The sequence below is a fragment of the Aethalodelphis obliquidens genome, unplaced genomic scaffold (genome assembly GCF_003676395.1).
Source record: "Aethalodelphis obliquidens isolate GAN/ISIS:26980383/991018 unplaced genomic scaffold, ASM367639v1 scaffold31, whole genome shotgun sequence".
Lineage (NCBI taxonomy): Eukaryota > Metazoa > Chordata > Mammalia > Artiodactyla > Delphinidae > Aethalodelphis > Aethalodelphis obliquidens.
The window spans coordinates 18,682,103-18,691,527 of NW_020837975.1; positions in this window are offsets into that span (position 1 = coordinate 18,682,103).

Here is a 9,425-nt window from a genome sequence, read left to right on the forward strand (position 1 = left end):
GGATACTAAAGAACAGAAGTTAATACTTATTAAATTTTGAAAGACATAAAGATTAAAAGTGTTCAATGCAATCATAAATGCTGAAAAGATTTGATGAGGAAAATTTTAAACTTCTGACTTTATAATTTTACAATGGAATGTTCTTGTAGTTCTTACTCAAAGGAATGAATAATGTTTATAGCTACACTTGTCCATAAGGAGGTAATGATGGTGATGATGATGATAAAATATGCTAATTGTATTGAGTGTTATTTACTATGTGGCAAATACTTTTTCTACATGGTTCGTTCTACTTAATGCTCATATACATACACACCACACAACACCAACAAAATCCTATGAGCTAAGTTCTATGAATTTCTGCACTAAATAAACAAGGAAATGAAAGATTACAGAATTAAATAAGTTGTTGGTAAGTATACCAGTGGTATGAGTTGGAGCCAGTGTTTGACACCATTATTTCATAGTCTACATTGTTAACCAACATGCTATTATCTACTTAATTTCAGTATGGCCTCCGAAACTCAATTCAACATTATGCAAAAAACATCCAAGCAATAAGGAAGAACAGAGGTTGATAAGTGGCACACCCATGGGTAATTATAAACAAATACATCATTCTGATCATCAGTGTGAAAATTGTTTTATTACCATACATGCTATAGAGATGACATGACACTAATTATTTATTCTCTTACGGCATCCCTCTGTCTATAATGCATTTCCTTCTGTCAACCACTTGAATATCTTCAACACAATTAAAAAAAGAGATTTTCAGGGATTACACATTAATAAAAATTGATATAATAAAACATTGAATTTGAACATAATCAACATACCTTTTCTGAAAGTATTCCATTTTGTTATTATTATAAATGAATCTTATTTTGACCTTTATAAACCACCAGAACAATAAAAAATGGCTGGTTTTATGAAAGAAGCCAAGTAAAGTAAAAAATTGTTACAGGTGAGGATGCCATATGTGAACTGATATTCCAGCACCGTGGGACAGCATTTTAATTGCTCTCTTAATTTACTTGGTTCAGCCTGTGTTTCAGAGGACATATGGTACATTTCCCTGGAAATGAGAATTGTTCTAGGATTTGTATTATTTTTGAATGGAATTTAGAATTTTAATGTGAGCCTTCCTCAATTTAATCCATTGTACAGTTGACTTTCTATCCCACTGTGACTTTTTGAACAAAAAAAGTCTCCATCTAAGACGCTGGCATTCAGAGTCATCAAATGTTAATGTCATTTTGCAAAGTCACAAAACAAACATTTTGTAAATTTCATCCTTCCAGAGATTTCTGACTAAATCTGAAGATGAAAATGCCTTCTTCAAGAGTATTTGCCTTCCTGCAAATACTAAGTGTTGTCATTTAAAACATTATTTCATCAACATTGAAAGTCAATTTTTCTAAAACCCTTAGACTAAGTAAAATTACCAAGTGCTTTCACTCTAATTCTGTGAGGGAAATTAAATAAATTCCAAGCAGTCATTTTGAGTTCTCTAATTTCATGTTTTGTTTTGGAATTTATGGATCAGTTGGCAATCAACTCATAGGAAACAAAACAATTTTCTTTGAAAATGCAAATTCCTGTATGCTGTAAGGTTGGGAGAGGTTAGTCCTATTAAAAAACGCATGAAAAATTTCTAGCACATCATTATTATTTCTTACAGGACCTTCCTGGAATTTAATATTAGTTTGCTAATTCTGTGCACAGAGGAATGCCTATGGATTTGGAGTCAGGAGACATAATTTCAAATCACTGTTCATTACAACCTAATTTCATTCTATTCAGCAAGGTAATTAATCCATCTGAGCATCAAATCTTTTATCACAGAATGAGGATAATAATATAATGCTTACCTGACAGAGTCGTGGTAGAGATTAAAGGGGATAATGTATATGAAGATGTTTTTTGAATATGAAAATAAATCTGTACAGATGTTAACCACAAATAATCATTTCTCATACTTGATAGTATGCAATATCCTGTGAACCATGTGTCCTGGGAAATCAACCCCAATAATTCAATAGTCAAAGCGATTTCCCCAAAATTTATCTATAGATTCAAAGCAATCCCAATTAAAATCCCAGGAGCTTATTTTTTATAGAACTTGCTTAGCCTATTATAAAATTTATGTGAAAATTCAAATGACATAGCATATCCAAAACAATGAAGTTTGGGAACTTAATCTGATTTTAAGACTTATGGTAATCAGAATTGTGTAGTATTGGTGGAAGGATAAATTTATGGTCAGTGGAACAAATTATAATATCCTTAAATACAGCCACTCACATAGTTGATTGATTTTTGACAAAGATGCTAAGGTAACTCAATAAAGAAAAGAAAGGCATTTCAACAAATAGTGCTGGATTAATTAGATATGTATACGGAAAGAATGAATGCCATTCCTTATATAACATTATACACAAAAAATTATTTTAAATGGACATAGTCATAAGCATAAAAGCGAAAGCTATAAAACTTCCAAAAGGATGCACTGGGAAAAATAATGAATGAGAAAATGAATAAACAAGCTGATATATTCAGAAATATAATATTATTCAGTAATAAAAAATTAATTGTGCAGCATGAATAAATTCAAAAATATTATACTGACAAAAAGAAGTCAGACATAAAAACACAACTACTGAGCCCATCTGTGTGAAAGTTTAGAACAAATTATAGTGGCAGAAAGCAGAACAGTTGTTCCCCAGGGCCAGGAGTCAGTGTTGCCATTGATTTCAAATGGGCTTAAAGAAGCTTTCTGTTGAGAAAAAAATGGTTTATCTTTTTTTTTTTTTTTTTTGGGGTCGGGGGTCTCACTGCTGTGGCCTCTCCGGTTGCGGAGCACAGGCTCCGGACGCACAGGCTCAGCGGCCATGGCTCACAGGGCCAGCCGCTCCGTGGCATGTGGGATCCTCCCGGACCGGGGCACGAACCTGCGTCCCCTGCATCGGCAGGCGGACTCTCAACCACTGCGCCACGAGGGAGGCCCCTGGTTTATCTTTTAGTAGGGGTTGCCAAAACTCTTGAAAGTGGACATTTTAAATGGATGCATTTATTATACGTAAATTATGTCTTAATGTTGATTTAATAATAAGGAAGAAACATGTTAGGTAATGTTTGAGGTGTTTCTTCATAGTCTATCTTAAAGTGAAAGAAAGTGGAAAACAGTGAGTGAAACTATGCATACAAAACTAAATAAATATCTAGAGCTGGTTTAATCCCTATCTTTGGAGCATTTGTAACATGCTTCAGTTGAAATATATATTTTTTCAGCTGCCTCTACTCATTCATGCAATTCTCATTGTTGGATCATACCATTCTAATAATTTCTTATGGAGTCTTTCTAAGTCAGATGAAACTCTTTGTTTTTATGTCATCTTTTATCAACTGACTTTTTTTTTTAGTTTTTAGTGAAATATACCAACGGACTTTTTAGTCCATCAGATACATGTGTAATATTTCCAGTTTGCTCTTTCTGTGAACATCAAAACTCCATATGTGACCCAGAAATCCCACTACTGGGCATATACCCAGCGAAAACCGTAATTCAAAAAGACACGTGCACCCCAATGTTCATTGCAGCACTACTTACAATAGCCAGGTCATGAAAGCAACCTAAATGCCCATCGACAGACAAATGGATAAAGAAGATGTGGTACATATATACAATGGAATATTACTCAGCCATTAAAAGGAATGAAATTGGGTCATTTGTAGAGATGTGGATGGACCTAGAGACTGTCATACAGAGTGAAGTAAGTCAGAAAGAGAAGAACAAATATCATATATTAACACATATATGTGGAATCTAGAAAAATGGTACAGATGAACCAGTTTGCAAGGCAGAAATAGAGACAGATGTAGAGAACGAAAGTATGGACACAAAGTGGGGAAAGCGGGGTGGTGGTAGTGGTGGGATGAACTGGGAGATTGGGATTGACATGGATACACTGATATGTATAAAATAGATAACTAATAAGAACCTGCTGTATAAAAAAATAAATTAATAAACTCCATATGCCTTTATGATCAATAATAACTATTATCCATATTAATATTATTTTATAGTTTATTAAATAGTTTAGTTTATTCCAAAAACATTAAATTTAAAAGAATGTATATTCTACTAATACAGAAGAAAAAATATATTCCTTATTTTTATGGGAGGAAATGTTTTTTGATACATTTAAAATTTCAAGGAAAACAGTGTTTCTGACCTGATACTGTTTAGGCCTTGGAAACAATCAAATATAAACTTATATCCTTTTAAGAGTATTAGGATCAGAGACAATGTTTGCAAATAGTATCAAGTTCAAGCTCAATGTAATATTGATGAAATAGCTAATAAATGATGGTGAAAGTAGTATATATTTTTTAGTCCCTGGGCATTTCTGAATGCTGATTGGTCTCTTCCTGTTCTCTGAAGTCCTACAGTTTCATACTATGGTAAAATGTGTAAAGACATAGTATGTGGTAATTGGTAATTGCACTCATAGTGGAGAAAAAATCCTGAGACTGACTTTTTTTTTTTTTTTTTTCTGTTTTTGGTACGCGGGCCTCTCACTGTTGTGGCCTCTGCCGTTGCGGAGCACAGGCTCCGGACGCACAGGCTCAGCGGCCATGGCTCACGGGCCCAGCCGCTTCGCGGCATGTGGGAACTTCCCAGACCGGGGCACGAACCCGTGTTCCCTGCATCGGCAGGCGAACTCTCAACCACTGCGCCACCAGGGAAGCCCTGAGATTGACTTTTGATGGCTGCTTTTAAGAATGTATTATTTGATGAAAAGAAGATCCAATCTTTGAAACTTGTAGCAATATCCATCCAGTTTTTCTTCAAATAATGTATGTAGCCTTGTGAAAACAAAGCATTTGCATGTTTTAGGCTTATGTAAAACATTTTAACTTAAATAGAATACCAAGATGTATTAGGTGGATTATGAATGGATTCTCTGGGAGATTTTCTCAGCCTCTGAGAATAGAACCAGAAAATATTTATGAATCATAAGTTTCTTTATAGAAGTGAGAATAATAACATTGCTATGAAGATGGAGGAAAAAGATTCTTAAACATATGAAGTAAACAGTATTAAATGCATCTCTAATATATTTGGTCTTAAGTCATGAAAAGACATTTGACAAATGAAAATATATTCTCAGCAGCTTGGTAGAATTCCACGTGAGTTATCAAAGCTTTTCGCTTTATGTTTTTGTACCAATTTGGGGACATTGTTGTCTTCCTGATGCATATGAGCCTGGGAAAATGATGCATATGGAGCCTGGGAAAATAAGCTTTTTTTTTTTTTTTTTTTTTGGCTATAGCTGAGATGCTTTAAAAATGTTATAGCAGCAAAATGTCTGGAATGTAAAATTAAATGAGATTTTTGGTGACATAAAATTTATCATCATGGGCTTGATCATCAAGTTCTTGATTTCATTCCTATGCCTCAGCTCTCTCTCCTCTGTACCTAAGTTCCCACACGTAGAGCCTTCTCTGCATTTAAACTTCTGAGAGAGTGTTTACAGAGAATGGAAGGGAGGATGTTACTTGTCTATTCGTAAGAGTGGGTGGGAATTTGAGACTCTCATAGCTTTCTAACCACTTGATCAGATAATCCTGTTTATGTCTCCATTCAGGACATCTGGTGTCCCCGCATCTTGTCTCTCTGGGGTCCTTTGGGAATGGGGGTTACAGAATCATGACTACTTTTAGTCTGTTCCTCTGTGCTGCTTGAGATTTTTTTTTTCTTTATATATTCTGCCTAGTTGTTTATCATTCCTACATCCACTTTTAGGAGTTAAGAATACTTTCTACCTTCACTGAAGATCACAGCTTCTGTTAGGAAACTTTCTTCTTACTGGTATTCTTTCCAGATTCCATTAATTTCTCCTCTTTTTTCCCTCTTGGCCTAGAGGTGGTAGCTGCCTGCTGTTACTAACCCAAGGGTCTTACATGATTCTTTGCTGGTTTTTCCTAAACCTATATATCAACAGTCCTTCTATCAAACTCACCTCAATTTCACCTTTGAGTTTGTCATGCTTTTAATTAGACCCCAAATAAAAACAAGCACTTAGTCTGTGATATATTAGGTGCAATATATGTAATTTCACAAGATTTTATAAAAAACTGACCTGTTAAGATCTATGACTGCCTGAATGAATCTACAAGAAGCTACATTTAAATAGCACTGATAGGGTTTTCAGAGAATTACAGTGAATTCACTCTGGTGCTTATTCAAAAGTTCCTAAGTTATCAGGAGCTAGGAAGGCTACAGACGTAGTTTATTTGTCTCCAAGATCCTTTTGATGAATTACCTCCCTATTTGTACCCAGTTGTGCTTTGTGGGCTGTCCAAGGTGCTGTCCAAGGTGCTGAGCGCTCACAAAGACCAGGAGCTCGACTGGACCACATTCCACCCAGAGTCTAACAATTCCTAATTACCTACTGATAATATGCAAATTAATAAAAGTTATTGCACACCAGCAAAAAAAGACAAAGACATTCAGTGTTTTTGAAATAAAAAGATATGTGTCCTTCCTACCATGAAAAATCTGAAAATATTTCTAGCACGTTTCATATAGTAGGTTATCATTATGGAACTGGTAAATTTTGACAATGCTCAGCAATTAATTTAAGAACTATGTTGTGAGGTCTGACAATACATGTCAGCCTGTAACAAGTATTAAAAGTTGTGCTGGGTTTCCCTGGTGGCGCAGTGGTTGAGAGTCTGCCTGCTGATGCAGGGGACACGGGTTCGTGCCCCGGTCCGGGAAGATCCCACATGCCGCAAAGCGGCTGGGCCTGTGAGCCATGGCCGCTGAGCCTGTGCGTCCGGAGCCTGTGCTCCGCAACGGGAGAGGCCACAACAGTGAGAGGCCCGCGTACCGCAAAAAAAAAAAAAAAAAAAAAGTGCTTCATAACATGTCACCATCATAAAATTTCACTTCTTTTAATAGCCATAACTATGATCAGTCCAATTCCAACCAATGAACAAAATCAGGTTAATAACTTACTTGGAATATGTTTTTCTAAAAAATCCTACAACTTCTGTATATATTTACTAAGAAACTATCCCCCAAAGTATATTATTATTATTATGCATGTTTTAATTTTATTCTTTCAATCAGACCTTAATTCTTTCAATCAGAGTTTTAATCCACTGTCTCAGAATTATCTCCAGAACTTACACAATGAATCGAATGTATGTAGGGCAACTTCTTTCCAAAGGACAGCAAGTGCTGTCAGATCAACACAATAAAGTTGCTGACTCCTCATAAATTTGGACAACATATCTATTGATGGAAATTCTGCATATCCATCCAGCTTCCCTAAATTGCTGTCTAATCTGTTCCCTTTATATTCAAAAACAAATCAAATAGTAATGATAATAATAAGACTATAGTAATTTCTATGATTTTCTTTGATACCAAGTCTTAAAAATCAAAGACAACTATTGGAAAGATGTGAAATTTTTGCTTGTGCCTTTCAGTTCTTCTTATGAAATATCTGATAGATACTCTGCATAAGAAATATGCTAACTGATCATTAGGAAATTGATATTTTAATAGGCTACATAACATTTATTTTTAACTACTTTATTGTTTTTAGATCAATATAGAATTGACCATTTTTTTCCAGATCATTATATGAAATGATCCCTATTCATTTTCCCCCATCTACATAATAAAGAAAAATATTGTGCTATATGCTTTGAGAAATTTTTCCAAATGTCTTTTATATTTTCTTTGTGGCTGGGTACAAATTGCAGTAGAAAACAAAGAAAACATTTACTTGGCATTCAGGAAAGATAAGGGATAATTCCAGACATAAGCATCTTCTTGTCAATATTCTGTAAATGCACTCTGGCGTGTTCATTACCCAGTAATTGTTATTTCTGTTTCTATCAGCATGTATTCCATCAGAATGCACCTACCTTCCAAAATATAGTTCTTGCTCTATGCAATCACATGGTGATTTTTCAGTGTTTTAGTATGATCATGGTAGGCCAGGTATTAGACAATTAGATAAATATCATTTTATTTACAAAGGAAATGAAATATATTTTGGAACTAAGCAGAGGCTGGGATGGGCCCCACCTCTTTCTCATCCATTCCAAAGAACCAAGGGGGCAGAGCCAGCTCTGGGCTGCAGGAACTTTTAGAGTTTTTGCAACGAACACTTTCAGATAGTGAAAGAACTAGGACTCATGTCTAGACATTTTTGGACTTTTCCTTTAATATAAAATACAAACTAGATGAAACTTTCTGACCAGTTTGAATCTAATTAACTTTTTCATGCCAATTAAGAAATTTACATAAAGGAGACATTTTGTTTCTTAATAGTTTCTAAAGTACTTATTCAGAAAGACAGTATTTGGCTTATTCCACTGTCTGGATTGATAAAGAGAGATTCCAGAGATAGGCAGGCGTATAGAGTTGTGTTGTCTAAAGGAAGACATTTAGATACATTTTTTATTAATTAAATTGGAGTATAAAAGCATTCTTAGCAATTGCAGGTGTGTAAAATGCTATTAATAGTGGGAGCTACATATTGTAATCTAAAATGAGACTTATATGTGAAAAGGGACAATGAAATATAGATATATCACTTTATTCCCTGACACACTGGTCTGTTATATTGATGGTCTTATAAAAACATTTCCATGTAAAAATAATATAAAGAATAAAATTATTTCCTAAAAATTAAAGTATATCCATGTACACCAAAGCAAAAAACTTCTTCATATTTATCATTTGAACATTATATAATAAGCAGGATATTTTTTGATTCAGGGTTATGTACATTAATCAGATTCTTAACCATACCTATTTTACAACACTTTTGAATGTAGCTTTAAAAAGTATGTCTTGGGGCTTCCCTGGTGGCGCAGTGGTTGGGGGTCTGCATGCTGGTGTGGGGGGGCGCGGGTTCATGCCCTGGTCCGGGAGGATCCCGCATGCCGCGGAGCGGCCGGGCCCGTGGGCCATGGCCGCTGGGCCTGCGCGTCCGGAGCCTGTGCTCCGCGGCGGGAGAGGCCGCAGCGGTGGGAGGCCCGCGTACCGCAAAAAAAAAAAAAGTATGTCTTGATTTGATAATATCTTATAAAACATTGACTAAAATTACTTTCAAAGTTGTTATTCTGTGTTTAATAAATTAGAAATTATTGAAAACTTCATTAGCTCTTCTCTATATATACCATATTTTTGAGTAAATACTTTCTCTACAAGTGCTGAGGTTCTTGATAAGTTCAAAATATTCTTCTAAGTGGAAGATATTCTTTTTTTTTTTTTTTTTGCGGTACGCGGGCCTCTCCCTGTTGTGGCCTCTGCCGTTGCGGAGCACAGGCTCCGGTCGCGCAGGCTCAGCGGCCATGGCTCACGGGCCCAGCCGCTCCACGGCATGTGGGAT